Consider the following 23010-nt stretch of genomic DNA (forward strand, 5'->3'; position numbering starts at 1 on the left):
GGGGGGACTCACAGCGGCGCAGGCGGACTCACAGCGGCGCGTGCGGACTCACAGCGGCACGGGCGGGGGGACTCACAGCGGCGCGGGCGGGCGGACTCACAGCGACGTGGGCGGGCGGACTCACAGCGACGCGGGCGGGCGGACTCACAGCGGCACGGGCGGACTCACAGCGACGCGGGCGGACTTACAGCGGCGCGGTGGCACAGCGGCAGAGTTGCCGCCTCACAGCGCCAGAGGCCCGGGTACGATCCTGACTAAGGGTGCCGTCTGCACAGAGTTTGTACGTTCTCACCGTCCATCTGCGTGGGTTTTCGCCGGGTGCTCCGGTTTCCTTCCACACACGCGTGTTCACCTACAAGAGTTCGGGGCGGGGCGGCGCGGCGGTAGAGTCGCTGCCTCACAGCGCCAAAGACCCAGGTTCGATCCTGACTACGGGTCTGTACGGAGCTTGTACAGTGCATTCAGAAAGTATTCAGACCCCTTCACCGTTTCCACATTTTGTTACGTTACAGCCTTATTTTAAAATGGATTAAATTCTTTTTTTTTATCATCAATCTACACACAATACCCCACAATAAAAAAGCGAAAACAGGTGTTTAGAAATTTTTGCAAAGTAATTAAAAAGAAATAACTGAAATATCACATTTAGACAAGTATTCAGGCCTTTTGCTATGACACTCAAAATTGAACTTATGTTCATCCTGTTTCCAATGATTATCCTTGAGATGTTTTTACAACTTGATTGGATCCACCAGTGGTAAATTAAATTGATTGGACATGATTTGGAAAGGCACGCACCTGTCTATATAAGGTCCCACAGTTGACTGTGCATGTCAGAGCAAAGACCAAGCCATGAAGACGAAGGTATTATCCGTAGACCTCCGAGACAGGATTGTGTCGAGACACAGATCTGGGGAAGGGTATAAAACAATTTCTGCAGCATTGCAGGTCCCGAAGAGCACAGTGGCCTCCGTCATTCTTAAATGGAAGAACTTTGGAACCACCAGGACTCTTCATAGAGCTGGCCGCCCGGCCAAACTGAGCAATCGGGGGAGAAGGGCTTTGGTCAGGGGAGTAACCAAGAACCCGATGGACACTCTTGACAGAGCTCCAGATTTCCTCTGTGAAGATGGGAGAACCTACCAGAAGGACAACTATACCTGCAGCACTCCACCAATCAGGCCTTTATGGTAGAGTGGCCAGACAGAAGCCACTCCTCAGTAAAAGGCACATGACAGCCCGCTTGGAGTTTGCCAAAAGGCACCTAAAGGACTCTCAGACCATGAGAGACAAGATTCTCTGGTCAGATGAAACCAAGATTGAACTCTTTGGCCTGAATGCCAAGCAGCACCACTCATCACCTGGCCAATACCATACCTACGGTGAAGCATGGTGGTGGCAGCATCATGCTGTGGGGATGTTTTTCAGTGGCAGGAACTGGGAGACTAGTCAGGATCGAGGGAAAGATGAACGGAGCAAAGTACAGAGAGATCCTTGATGAAAACCTGCTCCAGAGCGTTCTGGACCTCAGACTGGGGCAGAGGTTCATCTTGCAACAGGACAACGACCCTAAGCACACAGCCAAGACAACGCAGGAGTGGCTTCATGACAAGTCTGTGAATGCCCTTGAGTGGCCCAGCCAGAGCCCGGACTTGAACCCGATCGAACATCTCTGGAGGGACCTGAAAATAGCTGTGCATCGAGGTTCCTCATCCAACCTGACAGAGCTTGAGAGGATCTGCAGAGAAGAATGGGAGAAATGACCCAAATACAGGTGTGCCAAGCTTGTAGTGTCATACCCAAGAAGACTTGAGGCTGTAATCGCTGCCAAAGGTGCCTCAACAAAGTACTGAGTAAAGGGTCTGAATACTTCTGTAAATGTGATATTTCAGTTATTTCTTTTAAATTTCTTTGCAAAAATTTCGAAACACCTGTTTTGGCTTTTTTATTGCGGGGTATTCTGTGTAGATTGATGATTAAAAAAATAATTTAGTCCGTTTTAAAATAAGGCTGTAACGTAACAAAATGTGGAAAAAGTGAAGGGGCGTGAATACTTTCTGAATGCACTGTACGTTCTCCCTGTGACCGCGTGGGTTCCCTCCAGCTGTCCCGGTTTCCTACCACACTCCAACAGCGTACAGGCTTGTAGGTTAGTTAGCTTCGGTGAAATTGTAAAATGTGCGTTAGTATGTGAGGATCGCTGGTCGGCGTGGACTCGGTAGGCCGAAGGGCCTGTTTCCAGGCTGTATCTCTCTAATAAACTCGTGTGAACGGGTGATCGCTGGTCGGTGTGGGCCGAAGGGCTTGTTTCCGCGCTGTATCTCTAAAAAAAAAGAGAGTTTCACCAAACACTTCTCAATAACTAAGGAGACAAAGGTCTTTGATATGCTGAGAAGGAGTTTGTGGGCAAGTCTTCTCACTTGTGGAGACACTAGGGTTGGCACGGTGGCACAGCGGTAGAGTTGCAGCCTTTCAGCGCCAGAGACCCGGGTTCGATCCTGACCTCGGGTGCGGTCTGTCTGTGCGTGTGGAGTTTGCACGTTCTCCTCCTGACCGGCACGGTGGTGCAGAGATAAGAGTTGCTGCCTTACAGCGCTTACAGCGCCAGAGACCCGGGTTCGATCCCGACTACGGGCGCTGTCTGTACGGAGTTTGTACGTTCTCCCCGTGACCTGCATGGGTTTTCCGTGGGTGCTCCGGTTTCCTCCCACACTCCAACAACGTGCTGGTTTGTATTCACAAAATGCTGGAGTAACTCAGCAGGTCAGGCAGCATCTCAGGAGAGAAGGAATGGGTGACGTTTCGGGTCGAGACCCTTCTTCAGACGACCCGAACCGTCACCCATTCCTTCTCTCCTGAGATGCTGCCTGACCTGCTGAGTTACTCCAGCATTTTGTGAATAAATACCTTCGATTTGTACCAGCATCTGCAGTTATTTTCCTACAGGTTTGTAGGTTAGTTAGCTTCGGTGAAATTGTAAATTGTCCCGAAGTGTGTGTGTGTAGGGTAGTGTTAGTGTGTGGGGATCGCTGGTCGGCACGGACTCGGTGGGCCGAAGGGCCTGTTTCCACGCTGTATCGCTAAAAAGAAGAGAGTTTTACCAAACACTTTCTCGATAACTAAGGAGACAAAGGTCTTTAAGATGCTGAGAGGGTGGTGGTTTTGAGCAAGTCTTCTCATTGCGGATAACAATAAAATTAAAGGTTGTAAATTTGTCACCAAAGTGTTTAATAAGGATTTGGAGAAGCACACGAGAAACATTGTTTGGGACATTCCTACACCATGGAGAATGCAGAGGACACTTGGAGTAACTCAGTCGACACAAGGAACTGCAGATGCTGGAACCTTGCACAGAATGCACACTTGTTCTCCACTTGACCTGCGTCGGTTTTCTCCGAGATCTTCGGTTTCCTCCCACACTCCAAAGACGTGCTGGTTTGTGGGTTAATTGGCTTGGTGCAAGTGTAAATTGTCCCTAGTGTGCGTGGGATAGTGTTAGTGTGCGGGGATCGCTGGTCGGCGCGTACTCGGTGGGCCGAAGGGCCTGTTTCCGCTCTGTATCTCTAAACTAAACAGATCGGTTTGGACGGGTCAGGAGCCTCCCAGTGAGTGACCTGTGTGGGTTTTCTCCGGGTGCTCTGGTTTCCTCCCACGCTCTGAAAAATATACAAGATTGCAGGTTACGATATGATCCGAGACAATACAACTTTATTTAACACAGAGGGAAATTGGTCTGCCAACAGTTACATTGCATTGAAAGTGTCATGTGCAATATAATAATAATGACATTTAGGTGGAAGGTAGACACAAAATGCTGGAGTAACTCAGCGGGTCAGGCAGCATCTCTGGAGAGAAGGAATGGGTGACGTTTCGGGTCAAGACCCTTCAGACTGATGTCAGGGGAGTGGAGGGGGCGGGACAAAGATAGAATGTAGTCAGAGACAGGAAGATTGGTGGGAGAACTGGGAAGGGGGAGGGGATCGAGGGGAAAAGCAAGGACTATCTGAAGTTAGAGAGGTCAATGTTGATACCGCTGGGGTGTAAACTGCCCAAGCGAAATATGAGGTGCTGTTCCTCCAATTTACGCTGGGCCACACTCTGACAATGGAGGAGGCTCAGGACAGAAAGGTCAGATTGGGAGTGGGAGGGGAGTTGGTGCTGAGCCACCGGGAGATCAGGGTGGTTAAGACGGACTGAGTGGAAGTGTTGAGCGAAACGATCGCCGAGCCTGCGCTTGGTCTCGCCGATGTGGAGAAGTTGCCACGTAGAACGGAAGATACAGTAGATGAGGTTGGAGGAGGTGCAGGTGAACCTCTGCCTCACCTGGAAAGACTGTTTGGGTCCTTGGATGGAGTCGAAGGGGGAGGTAAAGGGACAGGTGTTGCATCTCCTGCGGTCGCAGGGGAAACTACCTGAGATTTAGGTGGCCAGTTATTGCACAGCACGTGTGTAATATTGCACAAACATGAAATTAAAGTGTCCAGTGGAAAAGTTGGGGATGTGCAAACATTGAGGTGTGGGGGGGGGAAGTCAGTCTCAGTCTACCCCACGACAGAAGGGGGAGGAGTTGTACAGTTTGATAGCCACAAGGAAGAAGGATCTCCTGTGGTGTTCTGTGCTGCATCTCGGTGGGACCAGTCTGTTGCTGAAGGTGCTCCTCAGGTTGACCGGTGTGTCACGGAGGAGGTGAGCTGTATTGTCCAGGATGCTCCACAGTTTGAGGAGCATCCTCCCCCCTCCGAGACCACCTCCCGCGCATCTAACTCCAACTCCGCCCGCCTCCCCGATGAGCTTGTCGATCCCGTTGGCGCCCGCGGCCTTCGCCCTGCCTCCCCGGCGCACGACAGCCTAGAAGATGGCGCCGTCCACCAGCGCATTGGCCTGTGTGAAATTGTCCCTGGTGTGTAGGATCGCGCTAGTGCGCGGGGTGATCGCCGGTCGGCGCGGGCCGAAGGGACTGTTTCTGCGCTCGACCTCTGACGTCTTCAATGGTTGCTGACTCCCGACGGGACTGTTCCCGGAAGGAAAATGAGCCTGAAGCAGGAAGACATTCCATCCCTCCAGAGATGCCGCCTGTCCCGCTGAGTTACTCCGGCATTTTGTGTCTTATCTTCGCAGGAAGATATGATCTCATCTTCAACTCACTCTTTGCACGTAGGGGTGGATGGATGGAGGGAAGAAGTGATTTCGAGACTCTCATGAGCTGTCAGTGGAATTGCCAGGTTAAATCTCTGTGGGGGGGGGGGGGGGGGGGGGGGGGGGGGGGAGGTCCCCAGAAGATTTGGGTCTCCAGGAATTAGCAGTGCTGGCAAAACACAGTGCAGTTGTACAGGGCCCTAGTGAGACCGCACCTGGAGTACTGTGTGCAGTTTTGTCTCCAAATTTGAGGAAGGATATTCTTGCTATTGAGGGCGTGCAGCGTAAGTTTACCAGGTTAATTCCCGGAATGGCGGGACTGTCATATGTTGAAAGACTGGAGCGGCTAGGCTTGTATACACTGGAATTTAGCAGGATGAGAGGAGATCTTATCGAAACGTACAAGATTATTAAGGGAACATTAACATTCCGTTAGAGGCAGGAAACATGTTCCCAATGTTGGGGGAGTCCAGAACAAGGGGCCACAGTTTAAGAATAAGGGGTAGGCCATTTAGAACGGAGATGAGGAAAAACCTTTTCAGAGTCAGAGAGTTGTGAATCTGTGGAAGGCAGTGGAGGCCAATTCTCTGAATGCATTCAAGAGAGAGCTAGATAGAGCTCTTAAGGATAGCGGAGTCAGGGGGGTATGGGGAGAAGGCAGGAACGGGGTACTGATTGAGAATGATCAGCCATGATCACATTGAATGGCGGTGCTGGCTCGAAGGGCCGAATGGCCTCCTCCTGCTCCTATTGTCTATAACAGAACTTCAATGTATCTCAAGCTCCATGGGTCACCTGCTTCACGCCAGCGATCCGTGCAGGATCTACGCAGGGGATTAAACCAGCAGTTCGGGTGGTCTCGACAATAAATATTTTATTTCCCAGCTACTTGCGTTGCAGGAAGTATTTTGCCCTCACGTGACGTTTGATTGTTGATGCAAAATTCAATTTCCCCTGTGGAAATCTTATCTCTAGTTAGCAGACCTGTCAGGGTCAGTGATCAAATTCACTCTCCGACTTGTCCTCCAGTCCTAGCCACCGTTCCCGACTGTTTTCCTTCATGAGTTCAGATCAAGCACACATCACGGGGGTTTTTTGTTTTATAAAATGAGGCTTTTGTTGCTCGGGCCTGAGCTACAGAATTGTGAATTTGTGGAATTCTCTGCCACAGAGGGCAGTGGAGGCCAATTCGCTGGATGGATTTAAAAGAGAGTTAGATGGAGCTCTGGTGGCTAGCAGAATCAAGGGATATGGGGCTTCAGAAGGCAGGCACGGGTTACTGATTGTGGATGGTCAGCCACGATCACAATGAATGGCAGTGCTGGCTCAAAGGGCCAAATGGCCTCCTCCTGCACCTATTTTCTATGTTTCCACAGAGAGAGGTTGAGCAGGCTGGGTCTCTATTCCTTGGAGCGCAGAAGGATGAGGGGTGATCTTGTAGAGGTGTCCAATATCATGAGAGGAGTAGATCGGGTAGACTTGCAGAGTAGGTGAATCGAGGACCAGAGGACACAGGTTGAAGGTGAAGGGCAATTTTTTTAATAGGAATCTGAGGGGTAACGTTTTCACACAGAGGGTGGCGGGTGTACGGAACGAGCTGCCAGAGGAGGTAGTTGAGGCTGGGACTATCCCAACGTTTAAGAAACAATAGGACAGGTAGTTGGAGAGATGTGGACCAAACGCTGGCAGGTGGGGCATGTTGGCCGGTGTGGGCAAGCTGGGCTTTGATAATGGTTACTTTGATGGAATAACATTCGTTCACAAAGTTATATCTTTAAGAGAATGTACGATGAATGTCCTCCACTGTCAGGCAGGCCACACGCAAATTGGTGGAACAGCAGCTCATATTTTGCTTGGGCAGCTTACACCCCAGCGGTATGATATTGATTTCTCTAACTTCAAGTAACCCTTGCTTTCACTCTCACTAGTCCCCTCCCCCCAGTCATCCTGCTAGTTTCACTGTTCATATCCCTTCGTTATCACCTCCTCCACAGCCACCAATGGACCCTTGTGGGCTCCACATTCCCTTGGCTGTCGGTGCCGTCTCTGACCAGTCAGCGGAAAGACAAGACATGATTACAATCGAGTATATAGATATAGGATAAGAGAATAACGTTTCATGCAAGGTAAAGCCTGGTCAAGGATAGTCCGATTTAGGGGTTGCCAACTTCCTCACTCCCAAATAAGGGACAAAAGGTGACATCACCGCCCCATGTGACCTCACCCAGCCAGCGGCCACGTGCTCCCGCTCCACCAATTGTGGCTGCCCAGGCCGGGAGGCGGGTTGCTATGCAACCTCTGTCAGGCAGTGCCCAGGCCTCCGGGCCTACAGTGTCCAGGCCTACAGCATCCGGGCCTACACCGTCCGGGCCTACACCGTCCGGGCCTACAGCGTCCGGGCCTACAGCGTCCGGGCCTACACTATCCGGGTCTACACTGTCCGGGCCCACAGTGTCCGGGCCCGCACTGTCCGGGCCCGCACTGCCCGCACTGTCCGGGCCTACAGCGTCTGGGCCTACAATGTTCGGCCTACAGTGTCCGGGCCTACAGTGTCAGGGCCTACAGCGTCCGGGCCTACAGCGTCCGGGCCTACAGCGTCCGGGCCTACAGTGTAGGGGCCTACAGTGTCCGGGCCTACAGCGTCCGGGCCTACACCGCCCCCCGGGCCTAATATGGGACAAGGGCGGTCCCGTACGGGACAAACCAATTTAGCCCAAAATAGGGGATGTCCCGGCTAATACAGGACAGTTGGCAACCCTAGTCCGATTGTAACCAGCACATGCAGTTCCTCGTGACACAGTCCACCAATACATTCTCCACTCCCCGGGGTTCAGTTGCTGGTCAGGACGGCTTTGCTTGAAACGTGGCAGAGGGGAGGACACAATATCCTATTGTGGACCCAGCCCAGACCATCGCACAAACCACCCTCCCTTCCACTGACTCCGTCTACACCTCACGCTGCCTCGGCAAGGCCAGCAGCATCATCAAGGACCAGTCTCACCCCGGCCACTCCCTCTTCTCCCCTCTCCCATCGGGCAAGAGGTACAGAAGTGTGAAAACGCACACCTCCAGATTCAGGGACAGTTTCTTCCCGGCTGTTATCAGGCAACTGAACCATCCCACCACAACCAGAGAGCAGTGCTGAACTACTATCTACCTCATTGGTGACCCTCGGACTATCTTTGATCGGACTTTGCTGGCTTTACCTGGCACTAACCGTTATTCCCTTATCATGTATCTGTCCACTGTGGACGGCTCGATTGTAATCATGTATTGTCTTTCCGTTGACTGGATAGCACGCAACAAAAGCTTTTCACTGTACCTCGGTACACGTGACAATGAACTAAACTGAACTGAGGTTGATGCTGCCTTACTGAGCTTTCTGTGCGGAGAACACAGCTGAGAACGTGCGGTTCAGAAAGACCGAGCAACACCCAAAGGATATCGGAAATCCATTTTCAGTCTCGACCCACACTGAAAGTAAAAAGAGGTTCCCTAGTATCCATGAAGACAGACACAAAATGCTGGAGCAACTCAGCGGGACAGGCAGCATCTCTGGAGAGAAGGGATGGGCGACGTTTCGGGGTCGAGACACACAATCTGAAGAAGGGTCTCGACCCGAAACGTCACCCGTTCCTTCTCTCCAGAGACGCTGCCCGTCCCGCTGAGTTACGCCAGCGTTTTGTGCCCACCTTCGGTTTAAAAGATTATTAAGGGGTTGGACACGTTAGAGGCAGGAAACATGTTCCCAATGTTGGGGGAGTCCAGAACCAGGGGCCACAGTTTAAGAATAAGGGGTAGGCCATTTAGAACGGAGATGAGGAAAAACGTTTTCAGTCAGAGAGTTGTGAATCTGTGGAATTCTCTGCCCCAGAAGGCAGTGGAGGCCAATTCTCTGAATGCATTCAAGAGAGAGCTAGATAGAGCTCTTAAGGATGGCGGAGTCAGGGGGTATGGGGAGAAGGCAGGAACGGGGTACTGATTGAGAATGATCAGCCGTGATCACGTTGAATGGTGGTGCTGGCTCGAAGGGCCGAATGGCCTCCTCCTGCGTCTATTGTCTAAACCAGCGTCTGCAGTTCCATCCTGCAGCATTCCTTGTTTCACGAGTCGACAGTGGAGAGCGGTGATTAATAATGGAGTCGCTGTGAGCGGCGCTGGGATTATTCCAGGGTTACAGAGTTCAGGGAGGCTGTGCACAGCGCACATCATCTCACACTGCAGACGAATAACAGATGCCCTGGAGTGCATTACCCAGGCTACAATCTAATCGAGGGGGATGTGCTGTTTATATAGAAACACGTAGCTTGGAGAGGGCTAGTGGCCGGGCTTTGAGTGGGTGTTTAAACATAGAATGATAACAAAACATCGAAAAGTGTGGGTTAGAGGCTGGAAATCCAATCAACGGGTAGGGGAGAAGGCAGGGATGTGCAGGAACGAAAGACATTCTTGCCATAGAGGGAGTACAGAGAAGGTTCACCAGATTGATTCCTGGGATGGCAGGACTTTCATATGAAGAAAGACTGGATAGACTCAATAGACAATAGACAATAGGTGCAGGAGTAGGCCATTCAGCCCTTCGAGCCAGCACCGCCATTCAATGCGATCATGGCTGATCACTCTCAATCAGTACCCCGTTCCTGCCTTCTCCCCATACCCCCTCACTCCGCTATCCTTAAGAGCTCTATCCAGCTCTCTCTTGAAAGCATCCAACGAACTGGCCTCCACTGCCTTCTGAGGCAGAGAATTCCACACCTTCACCACTCTCTGACTGAAAAAGTTCTTCCTCATCTCCGTTCTAAATGGCCTACCCCTTATTCTTAAACTGTGGCCCCTGGTTCTGGACTCCCCCAACATTGGGAACGTGTTATCTGCCTCTAATGTGTCCAATCCCTAATTATCTTATATGTTTCAATAAGATCCCCCCTCATCCTTCTAAATTCCAGTGTATACAAGCCCAATCGCTCCAGCCTTTCAACATATGACAGTCCCGCCATTCCGGGAATTAACCTAGTGAACCTACGCTGCACGCCCTCAATAGCAAGAATATCCTTCCTCAAATTTGGAGACCAAAACTCGCTGGTATTTAGAAGATTGAGGGGGGATCTTATAGAAACTTACAAAATTCTTAAGGGGTTGGACAGGCTAGATGCAGGAAGATTGTTCCCGATGTTGGGGAAGTCCAGAACAAGGGGCCACAGTTTAAGAATAAGGGGTAGGCCATTTAGAACGGAGATGAGGAAGAACTTTTTCAGTCAGAGAGTGGTGAAGGTGTGGAATTCTCTGCCTCAGAAGAGTGAGTTAGATGTGGCCCTTGTGGCTAAAGGGATCAGGGGGTATGGAGAGAAGGCAGGTACAGGATACTGAGTTGGATGATCAGCCATGATCATATTGAATGGCGGTGCAGGCTCGAAGGGCCGAATGGCCTACTCCTGCACCTATTTTCTATGTTTCTATGAACTGCAGATGCTGCTGGTTTAAACCGAAGCCAGGCGCAAAAATGCTGGAGTAACTCAGCGGGACAGGCAGCATAGAAACATAGACAATAGGTGCAGCAGGAGGCCATTTGGCCCTTCCAGCCAGCACCGCCATTCATTGTGACCATGGGCTGATCATCCACAATCAGTAACCCGTGCCTGCCTTCTCCCCACATCCCTTGATTCCACTAGCCCCTCGAGCTCTATCTAACTCTCCTTTAAATTCATCCAGTGAATTGGCCTCCACTGCCCTCTGTGGCAGAGAATTCCACAAATTCACAACTCTCTGGGTGAAAAAGTTTCTTCTCACCTCAGTTTTAAATGGCCTCCCCTTTATTCTTAGACTGTGTGACCCCTGGTTCTGGACTCCCCCAACATTGGGAACATTTTCCCTGCATCTAGCTTGTCCAGTCAATAGACAATAGACAATAGGTGCAGGAGGAGGCCATTCGGCCCTTCGAGCCAGCACCACCATTCAATGTGATCATGGCTGATCATTCTCAATCAGTACCCCGTTCCTGCCTTCTCCCCATACCCCCTGACTCCGCTATCCTTAAGAGCTCTGTCTAGCTCTCTCTTGAATGCATTCAGAGAATTGGCCTCCACTGCCTTCTGAGGCAGAGAATTCCACAGATTCACAACTCTCTGGGTGAAAAAGTTTCTTCTCACCTCAGTTTAAAATGGCCTCCCCTTTATTCTAAGACTGTGTGGCCCCTGGTTCTGGACTCCCCCAACATTGGGAACATTTTCCCTGCATCTAGCTTGTCCAGTCCTTTTATAAATTTTATACGTCTCTATAAGATCCCCTCTCACCCTTCTAAATTCCAGTGACTACAAGCCCAATCTTTCCAATCTTTCCTCATATGACAGTCCCGCCATCCCGGGGGTGATTAACCTGGTGAACCTACGTTGGCTGCACTGCCTCAATATCTCTTTAGAGTTACAGCGCAGTACAGATTTGTGTGCACATCACACAGAGGGTGGTGTTTATATGAAACAAGCTGCCAGCGGACCTGGTAGAGGTAGGGAACAATCTGTGGTATTTAAAAGACATTTGTACAGGTTCATGGACAGGAAAGGTTGAGAGAGTTATGGGACAAATGTGGGCTGATGGGGCTAGTGTAGATGGGGCATCTCAGTCGGCATAGACCGATTGGGCCGAAGAGCCTGTTTTCCTGCTGTAGATAGATACGAAAAGCTGGAGTAACTCAGCGGGTCAGGCAGCATCTCTGGAGAAAAGGAATGGCCGATGTTTCAGGTCGAGACAACTTCTTAAACGTCACCCATTCCTTCTCTCCAGAGATGCCGTCCGACCCGCTGAGTGACTCCAACTTTTTGTGTCTATCTTCGGTTATTTGTTATACTAGACCAAGTGGAACCATTGGGCCCAAACCTCTCCTGCATTGGTGCAGCATCCTCTCCCACCTCCCCTCCCCTCCCTCTCCACCCCCCTCCCTCTTCTCTCCCCCCCCCCCTCCTCCCCTCCCCCCCTCCCCACCCCTTCCCCCTCTCCTCTCTCCCCTCCCCCCTTCCCCGCTCCCTCCCCACTACTCCCCTCCCTCCCCACCCCCCTCCCCCCCACACTCCCCACTCCTCCCCTCTCCCTCCCCTCTCCCTCCCCCCTCCCTCCCCACCCCCCTCCTCCCCTCCCCCCCTTCACCCCTCCCCCTCACCCACCCCTCCCCCATTCCTCTCCTGCATTGGTGTAGCACCCTCACTCCCCCCTCCCACCCCTCCCCCTTCCCCTTACTCCATTCCCCTCAGCCCCCCCTGATCTACAGTATAATGTAGATAAGTGTAAGTTTTTCCACTTTGGCAGCAAAATCTAGGTGGCAGATTATTATCTCAATGGTGCCAGATTAGGTAAAGGGGAAGTGCAATGAGACCTGGGTGTCCTTGTACACCAGTCACTGAAAGGAAGCATGCAGGTACAGCAGGCAGTGAAGAAAGCCAATGGAATGTTGGCCTTCATAACGAGAGGATTTGAGTATAGGAGCAAAGAGGTCCTTCTGCAGTTGTACAGGGCCCTAGTGAGACCGCACCTGGAGTATTGTGTGCAGTTTTGGTCTCCAAATTTGAGGAAGGACGTCCTTGCCATTGAGGCAGTGCAGCGTAGGTTCACCAGGTTAATCCCCGGGATGACGGGACTGTCACATGAGGAAAGATTGGAAAGACTGGGCTTGAATTCACTGGAGTTTAGAAGGATGAGAGGGGATAAAATTATGAAAGGACTGGACAAGCTAGATGCAGGAAAAATGTTCCCAATGTTGGGGGAGTTCAGAACCAGGGGCCAAACAGTCTACGAATAAAGGGGAGGCCATTTAAAACTGAGGTGAGAAGAAACTTTTTCACCCAGAGAGTTGTGAATTTGGGGAATTCTCTGCCACAGAGGGCAGTGGAGGCCAATTCACTGGATGAATTTAAGAGAGAGTTAGATAGAGCTCTAGGGGCTAGCGGAATCGAGGGATATGGGGAGAAGGCAGGCACGGGTTACTGATTGTGGATGATCAGCCATGATCACAATGAATGACGGTGCTGGCTCGAAGGGCCAAATGGCCTCCTCCTGCATCTATGTTTCTATGTTTCTATGTTTCTCTGAACTGAAGAGAATGTCAGTATTTTAGATATTCTATAACAGAGTTCAAAGGCAGCATTGAATGAATACTTTTACCATTGATTAGACTGTACCTATTGGAGAAGTTATCAGAACATTCGGCGTGCGAGGCTGACCCACCAGAACAAAAAGATTCTTCATCTTTGCAGGATTTTGAACTCTTTGTTGCTCTTTTTTTTCGTTTAGTTTAGAGATACAGCGCGGAAACAGGCCCTTCGGCCCACCGAGACCGCGCCGACCAGCGATCCCCGCACACTAACACTATCCTACACACACACACACACACACTAGGCACAATGTGCAATTGTATTTTTCACCCAAGCCAATCGGCCTAAAAACCCGCACGTCTTCGGAGTGCGGGAGGAAACCGGAGCACCCGGGCAAAACCCACGCAGGTCACGGGGAGAACGTGCAAACTCCGTACAGACGGCACCCGTAGTCGGGATCGAACCCGGGTCTCCGGCGCTGTGAGGCAGTGGCTTGCCGCCCTTGTAGTTGTCTTTGACTTCTTTGAAGTTAGTTTTCTTTGGCTTCAGTCACGTGGGAATCAGAATCCTTGCAATCCCCTCTGTGCTTCAAACCCTTCCGCCTCTCTCAGCACCAGCCTGCAGTTCCATCACATCAAAGGCAGACACAAAACGCTGGAGTAACTCAGCGGGTCAGGAGAGAAGGAATGGGTGAGGTTTCGGGTCGAGACCCCTCCATCACATCACCTCCAGTAACTCCCACTGCCCTCTGCCAATGATGATGGCTCAGAGTCCAAGATCCTTGGCAGATGTATAGTTTAGTTTTAGTTTAGCTGACGATTGTCACAGTGGCATTATAGATGCAGTGAATGTGTTGAGTTCCTTGTCTTGTTGATACTTCACCGACCGCCACTGTTGGGCTATAACAGTTTGCAAGCAACAGTTTAAAAGATTTACAGTGAAGAAAGCGAATGGTATGTTGGCATTCATAGCGAGGGGATTTGAGTATAGGAGCAGGGAGGTTCTGCTGCAGTTGTACAGGGCATTGGTGAGACCACACCTGGAGTATTGCGTACAGTTTTGGTCTCCTAATCTGAGGAAAGACATTCTTGCCATAGAGGGAGTACAGAGAAGGTTCACCAGATTGATCCCTGGGATGGCAGGACTTTCATATGAAGAAAGACTGGATAGACTCAGCTTGTACTCGCTGGAATTTAGAAGATTGAGGGGGGGTCTTATTGAAACGTACAAAATTCTTAAGGGGTTGGACAGGCTAGATGCAGGAAGATTGTTCCCGATGTTGGGGAAGTCCAGAACAAGGGGTCACAGTTTAAGGATAAGGGGGAAGTCTTTTAGGACCGAGATGAGAAAGTTTTTTTTCACACAGAGAGTGGTGAATCTGTGGAATTCTCTGCCACAGAAGGTAGTTGAGGCCAGTTCATTGGCTATATTTAAGAGGGAGTTAGATGTGGCCCTTGTGGCTAAAGGGATCAGGGGGTATGGAGAGAAGGCAGGTACGGGATACTGAGTTGGATGATCAGCCATGATCATATTGAATGGCGGTGCAGGCTCGAAGGGCCGAATGGCCTGCTCCTGCACCTATTTTCTATGTTTCTATGTTTCTATCAGCAGCAGATTTTATATCCGGTGGCAAAGGATTCCAAACAGGGCTGGTTCTGGGGTACGGAGAGTAGCAGAAACAGTTTGTGTTGGTCCGGATGGTTATATAATTGAAGGATTGGTTTAGTCGAGTTCCTGGTCTGTTGTCCCGATTGTATGAAAGACGGTCAATGGAGGTGGCACAGCGGGTAGAGTCGCTGCCTTGCAGCGCCGGAGACCCGGGTTCGACCCTGACTAAGGGCGCTGTCTGTACAGAGTTTGTACATTCTTCCCGTGACCTGCGTGGGTTTTCTCCGGGTGCTCCGGTTTCCTCCCACGCTCCAAAGACGTGCGGGTTTGTAGGTTAATTGGTCCCTAGTTTAGTTTAGTTTAGAGACACAGCGCGGAAACAGGCCCTTCGGCCCACCGAGTCCACGCCGACCAGCGATCCCCGCACACTAACACTATCCTGCACACACTAGGGACGATTTGACGTTTACACCAAGCCAGTGTGTCGGGCAGAGCTGGTGTGTGTGGACGATCGTTGGTCAGCACGGACCTATAGTGGGCCAAAGGGCCAGTTTCCACAATGTGTCTCTAAAGCTTCAACTAAAATGATATTTCAATGAGAAAACTACCTCTAGACCTGGGCCAGAGGAGAGGGGGAAGGAGGGGGTTGGACTCTAAGCTGAGAGTGGATTGAGTTGAGCCTTTGACGTTGGGTCAGATTTGCAGAGAGCTCTCAGAATAGAGTAGTAAAGATAGTCGCTGCGCTGTAATGTGCCGGGCACTCTCGGAGGTCTCGGAAACTGAAGAGCTGACAGATTAGCGGCCTAAAAATAAAGCCCGCACCTTCAGGCATGGAGTTCTCAGGTTGCCACTTGGTCTGACGGCAATCTCCAGGCGGGAGGTGAAACGAGGTCGTCTCCTGAGGCACGGTGGCGCAGGGGTAGACCGGCGCCAGATACACGGGTTAGAAACATAGAAAATAGGTGCAGGAGGAGGCCATTCGGTCCTTCAAGCCTGCACCGCCATTCAATATGATCATGGCTGATCATCCAACTCAGTATCCCGTACCTGCCTTCTCTCCATACCCCCCGATCCCTTTAGCCACAAGGGCCACATCTAACTCCCTCTTAAATATAGCCAATGAACTGGCCTCAACTACCTTCTGTGGCAGAGAATTCCACAGATTCACCACTGTCTGTGTGAAAAAAAACGTTCTCATCTCGGTCCTAAAAGACTTCCCCCTTATCCTTAAACTGTGACCCCTTGTTCTGGACTTCCCCAACATCGGGAACAATCTTCCTGCATCTAGCCTGTCCAACCCTTTAAGAATTATGTAAGTTTCTATAAGATCCCCCCTCAATCTTCTAAATTCCAGCGAGTACAAGCCGAGTCTATCCAGTCTTTCTTCATATGAAAGTCCTGCCATCCCAGGGATCAATCTGGTGAACCTTCTCTGTACTCCCTCTATGGCAAGAATGTCTTTCCTCAGATTAGGAGACCAAAACGCTACGCAATACTCCAGGTGTGGTCTCACCAATGCCCTGTACAACTGCAGCAGAACCTCCCTGCTCCTAAACTCAAATCCCCTCCAGCCCGACCTCCTCACGGCACCAGAGACCCGGGTTCCACCCCTGACCTCGGGCGCTGTCTGTGTGTGGAGTTTGTGTTGTTGTTCCCTGCGTGGGTTTTCTCCGGGTGCTCCGGTTTCCCCCCCCCCCACATCCACAAAGACGGGCAGGTTTGAAGGTTAATCGGCCCTCTATAAATTGAATTGAGTTGAATAAATTTATTGGCCAAGTACGTACACACACAAGGAATGTGCCTTGGTGCCCCCAAGCAAGTCAGTGGACATTGTTAAGGCAGAGATAGATAGATTTTTGACTGGTACGGATGTCAGAGGTTACTGGGGGAAGGCTGGGGAATGGGGTTAGGAGGGAGAGATAGATCAGCCATGATTGACGGCGGAGTAGACGATGGGCCGAATGGCCTAATTCTGCACCTATCACTTATGACCTTATGACCGCCCCCCCAACGGTCCAACAGCACTTGCACCTTCCAGCAATCCTCAGCAGGTGGCGATCAGGAGCAGGACTTGGCCCGTGTTTCATCGTGGGTCGACACAAAATGCTGGAGTAACTCAGCGGGTCAGGCAGCATCTGTGGAGAACATGGATAGGTGACGTTTCACAGAGTGCTGGAGTAACTCAGCGGGTCAGGCAGCATCTGTGGAGAACATGGATAGGTGACGTTTCACAGAGTGCTGGAGTAACTCAGCGGGTCAGGCAGCATCTCTGGAGAGAAGGGACGGGTGACGTTTCGGTTCGAGACCCTTTTGCGGGAAGGATGGGGAGACCTTGGAAAGGGTGGGGAAGAGGTTCACCAGCTTGAATGAGAGGGGATTAGCCTCAGGGAGAGATTGGATGAACGTCCGTTTACTTCAGAGAAGCTACATGGAAACAGGCCCTTCGGCCCACCGAGTCCATACCGACGTGGGTTAACTGGGCACTGTAAATCGCCCCCTAATGCGTGGATGAGTGATGGAGTCTGGACAAAGTCAATGGGAAAGTTGGGAGAACAAAATGGGAATTGTGCAAATGTATAGTTTAGTTCAGAGATACAGCGCAGAAACAGGCCCTTCGGCCCACCGGGTCCGCGCTGACCAGCGATCCCCGCACACTAACACTATCCTACACACACTAGGGGACATTTTTTACATTTACCAAGCCAATTAACCTACAAACCTGCACGTCTTTGGAATGTGGGAGGAAACCGGAGCACCCGGAGAAAACCCACGCAGGTCACGGGGAGAACAGACAAACTCCGCACACAGACAGCGCCCGCAGTCGGGATCGAACCCGGGTCTCCGGCGCTGTGAGGCAGCAACTCTGCCGCTGGTGGGATATGGATGATATGGAGGCTGAGGAGATTAGTTTATCTTGGCAACAGATTTGGCACGGGCATCGTTGGCTGAAGCACGTGTTGTATGTACAAAAGTGTATGGAACAATGAATTCCACTGTGCCTGTGTACAGGGGCGTGATAAAGAACCATTGAACTATTGAATGTTCCTGTGTTGCATTGTTTTGTGCAGGAAGGAACTGCAGATGCTGGTTTAAATCGAAGGTGGACACCAAACGCCGGAGTAACTCAGCGGGGCAGGCAGCATCTCTGGAGTGAAAAGAATGGGTGACGTTTCGGGTCTGAAGAAGGGTCTCGACCCGAAACATCACCCATTCCTTCTCTCCGGAGATGTTGAATAAGTATAAGATTATTAAGGGTTAGACACGTTAGAGGCAGGAAACATGTTCCCAATGTTGGGGGAGTCCAGAACCGGGGGCCACAGTTTAAGAATAAGGGGTAGGCCATTTAGAGCGGAGATGAGGAAAAACTTTTTCAGTCAGAGAGTTGTGAATCTGTGGAATTCTCTGCCACAGAAGGCAGTGGAGGCCAATTCTCTGAATGCATTCAAGAGAGAGCTAGATAGAGCTCTTAAGGATAGCGGAGTCAGGGGGTATGGGGAGAAGGCAGGAACGGGGTACTGATTGTGAATGATCAGCCACGATCACATTGAATGGTGGTGCTGGCTCGAAGGGCCGAATGGCCTCCTCCTGCACCTATTGTCTATTGTCTGTCTGTCCCGCTGAGTTACTCCAGCCTTTTTATGTCTATAAAGGCAGCAGATTTTATGTTCCTGAAATAATACTGGAATAATCAGAAGAGGTTTTACTGGGGTTCTTTGCTTTCATAATGCCAGTTAGCCAGTCAACTGACCAAACATACAGTCCCTGGCTGCTGTGCAGGAAGGAACTGCAGGTGCTGGTTTACACTGAAGGTAGACACAAAATGCTGGAGTAACTCAGCGGGTCAGGCAGCATCTGTGGAGAACTTGGATAGGTGACGTTCCGGGTCGAGACCCTTCTTCAGACTGAGAGTCAGGGGAGGGGGAGACAGAGGGATATGGAAGGGTAAAGTGTGAAAAAGCAGATCAAAGGGGACGATGAGCAACGATATGTAGAATGGTTCGTTGTTAGCTGGGGGGGCAGGTGACTACGAGGCGTACAATCAGTAATATTTAATCAGGAGGGCAGTGAACTGGTCGGAGAACTATGGGTGGGGGAGGGAAGGAGAGTAGGGTTGCCAACTGTCCCGTATTAGCCGGGACATCCCGTATTTTAGGCTAAATTGGTTTGTCCCGTACGGGAACGCCCTTGTCCCGTATTAGGCCCGGGGGGCGCTGTAGGCCCGGACACTGTAGGGCCGGACACTGTAGGCCCGGACACTGAAGGCCCGGACACTGTAGGCCCGGACACTGTAGGCCCGTACACTGTAGGCACGGACAGTGTAGGCCTGGACACTGTAGGCCCGGACACTGTAGGCCCGGACACTGTAGGCCCGTACACTGTAGGCCCGTACACTGTAGGCCCGTACACTGTAGGCCCGGACACTGGAGGCCCGGACACTGTAGGCCCAGACACTGTAGGCACGGACAGTGTAGGCCCGGACACTGTAGGCACGGACAGTGTAGGCCTGGACACTGTAGGCACGGACAGTGTAGGCCTGGACACTGTAGGCCCGGACACTGTAGGCCCGGACACTGTAGGCCCGGACACTGTAGGCCCGGACACTGTAGGCCCGGACACTGTAGGCACGGACAGTGTAGGCCCGGACACTGTAGGCCCGGACACTGTAGGCACGGACAGTGTAGGCCCGGACACTGTAGGCCCAGACACTGAAGTCCCGGACACTGTAGGCATGGACACTGTAGGCCCGGACACTGTAGGCCCGGACACTGTAGGCCCGGACACTGTAGGCCCGGACACTGTAGGCCTGGACACTGTAGGCCTGGACACTGTAGGCCCGGACACTGTAGGCCCGGACACTGTAGGCCTGGACACTGTAGGCCCGGACACTGCAGGCCCGGACACTGTAGGCCCGGACACTGTAGGCCCGGACACTGTAGGCCAGGACACTGTAGGCCCAGACACTGAAGTCCCGGACACTGTAGGCCTGGACACTGTAGGCCTGGACACTGTAGGCCTGGACACTGTAGGCCCAGACACTGAAGTCCCAGACACTGTAGGCTCGGGCGCCGCCTAACGGAGGTTGCTTAGCAACCCGCCTCCCGGCCCGGGCGGCCGCCATTGGTGGAGCAGGAGCACGTGGCCGCTGGCTGGGTGAGGTCACGTGGGGCGCGGGGCGGTGACGTCACCTTTTGTCCCTTATTTGTGAGTGAGGAAGTTGGCAACCCCTAATGGAGAGAGAGGGAAAGCAAAGGTCATTGAAGTACAAGGAATCATAGCATTCATTTGTTCTACATCTCTCCACATCACCGTCTCTATCTTTCGTTTCCCTCTCCCCGACTCTCAGTCTGAAGGAGGGTCTCGGCCCGAAACGTCACCCATTCCTTTTCTCCGGAGATGCTGCCTGACCCGCTGATAGACACAAAAAAGAGCTGGAGTAACTCGAAGACAGGCACAAAAGTGCTGGAGTAACTCAGCGGGACAGGCAGCATCTCTGGAGGGAAGGAATGGGTGACGTTTCAGGTCGAGAGCCTTCTTCAGTATTTATACCGCTGCGGCTGTAAGTTGCTCGAGTGAAGTATGCCACTGTGGTTGGGTTTGAACTCTTGTTCTCTGAACGTCAGCCCATGCTGTGGGTTACGGGGTGAGTGAAAGAACCACAAGACTAACCCACCCCTGTGCGGTAGTCACCATTTTGTGCCGAGGTCCCTCTGCTGCCAAGCCGAACACCCAACAATAACCAGAGAAAATGCTGCTGCTCCTTGATGTGGTGTAATGCTCAGAGTTGCAAGAATTTGCTGCTCGTACCTCTGGAGATCATCCATCTACCAGGGTTGCCAACTGTCCCGTATTAGACATCCCGTATTTTGGGATAAATCGGTTTGTCCCGTACGGGACCGCCCTTGTCCCGTATTAGGTCTGGGGGGCGCTATAGGCCCGGACGCTGTAGGCCCGGACGCTGTAGGCCCGGACGCTGTAGGCCCGGACGCTGTAGGCCCGGACGCTGTAGGCCCCGACGCTGTAGGCCCAGACAGTGTAGGCCCGGACAGTGTAGGCCCGGACAGTGTAGGCCCGGACAGTGTAGGCCCGGACACTGTAGTCCGGACACTGTAGGCCCGGAGGCGCGGGCGCCACCTAACGGAGGCTGCGTAGCAACCTGCCTCCCAGCCCTGGCGGCCACCATTGGTGGAGCGGGAGCACGTGGGGTGCTGGCTGGGTGAGGTCACGTGGGGCGCCGGGCGGTGACGTCACCTTGTCCCTTATTGGAAGTGAGATAGTTGGCAATCCTTCCATCTTCACTCCATCTACACCTCACGCGGGCTCGGCAAGGCCAGCAGCATAATCATGGTCCAGTCTCCCCCCCCTCCCCCTCCCCCCCGGTCACTCCCTCATCTCCCCTCTCCCATCAGGCAAGAGGTACAGAAGTGTGAAAACGCACACCTCCGGATTCAGGGACAGTTTCTTCCCGGCTGTTATCAGTCAACTGAACCATCCTACCACAAAGAATGGTCCTGGGCTCCCATTTTACCTCATTGGAGACCCTCGGACTATCTTTAATCGGACTTTACTCGACTTTATCTTGCACAAAACGTTATTCCCGTTATCATCGAAACATAGACAATAGGTGCAGGAGGAGGACATTCGGCCCTTCGAGCCAGCGCCGCCATTCAATGTTATCATGGCTGATCATCCACAATCCGTACCCCGTTCCTGCCTTCTCCCCATACCCCTTGATTCCCTTAGCCCTAAGAGCTACATCCACAGTAAACTCTCTCTTGAAAATGTCCAGTGAATTGGCCTCCATTGCCTTCTGTGGCAGAGAATTCCACAGATTCACAACTCTCTGGGTGAAAAGGTTTTTCCTCATCTCAGTCCTAAATGGCCCACCCCTTATTCTTAAACTGTGACCTCCTGTCACAACATCAGGAACATTTTTCCTGCATCTACCCTGTCCAATCCTCTAAGAATTTAACATGTTTCTATAAGATCGCCTCTCACCCTTCTAGATTCCAGCGAATACAATCCCAGTCGCCCCACTCTTTCATCGTACGTCAGTCTCGCCATCCCAGGAATTAACCTGGTGAACTCGTATCTGTACACTGTGGGCGGCTTCATTGTAATCGTGGAGAGACACGAAATGCTGGAGTAACTCAGTGGGTCAGGCAGCATCTCTGGAGAAAAGGTTGAGTAATAGACAATAGACAATAGGTGCAGGAGGAGGCCATTTGGCCCTTCGAGCCAGCACCGCCATTCAATGTGATCATGGCTGATCATTCTCAATCAGTACCCCGTTCCTGCCTTCTCCCCATAACCCCTGACTCCGCTATCCTTAAGAGCTCTATCCAGCTCTCTCTTGAATGCATTCAGAGAATTGGCCTCCACTGCCTTCTGAGGCAGAGAATTCCACAGATTTACAACTCTCTGACTGAAAAAGTTTTTCCTCATCTCTGTTCTAAATGGCCTACCCCTTATTCTTAAACTGTGGCCCCTTGTTCTGGACTCCCCCAACATTGGGAACATGTTTCCTGCCTCAAAAGTGTCCAACCCCTTAATAATCTTATACGTTTCGATAAGATCCCCTCTCATCCGTCTAAATTCCAGTGTATACAAGCCTAGTCGCTCCAGTCTTTCAACATCAAGTCAAGTTTATTTGTCACGTACACATACACGATGTACAGTGAAATGAAAGTGGCAATGCCTGCGGATTGTGCACAAAAAGAATTACAGTTACAGCATATAAATAAAGTTAATAAGTTACTATAGTGTAGACAAAAATTTAGTCCCTGGAGTTATAAAAAATTGACAGTCCTGATGGCCTGTGGGAAGAAACTCCGTCTCGTCCTCTCCGTTTTCACAGCGTGACAGCGGAGGCGTTTGCCTGACCGTAGCAGCTGGAACAGTCCGTTGCTGGGGTGGTAGGGGTCCCCCATAATGTTGCTGGCTCTGGATCTGCACCTCCTGATGTATAGGTCCTGCAGGGGGGCGAGTGTAGTTCCCATGGTGCGTTCAGCCGAACGCACTACTCTCTGCAGGGCCATCCTGTCCTGGGCAGAGCTGTTCCCAACCAGACTGTGATGTTGCTGGACAGGATGCTCTCTACAGCCCCAGAGTAGAAGCACTGAAGGATCCTCAGAGACACTCTGAATTTCCTCAGCTGTCTAAGGTGGTAAAGGCACTGCTTTGCCTTACC

This window comes from Rhinoraja longicauda, chromosome 12, assembly GCF_053455715.1.
Source record: "Rhinoraja longicauda isolate Sanriku21f chromosome 12, sRhiLon1.1, whole genome shotgun sequence".
NCBI lineage: Eukaryota > Metazoa > Chordata > Chondrichthyes > Rajiformes > Arhynchobatidae > Rhinoraja > Rhinoraja longicauda.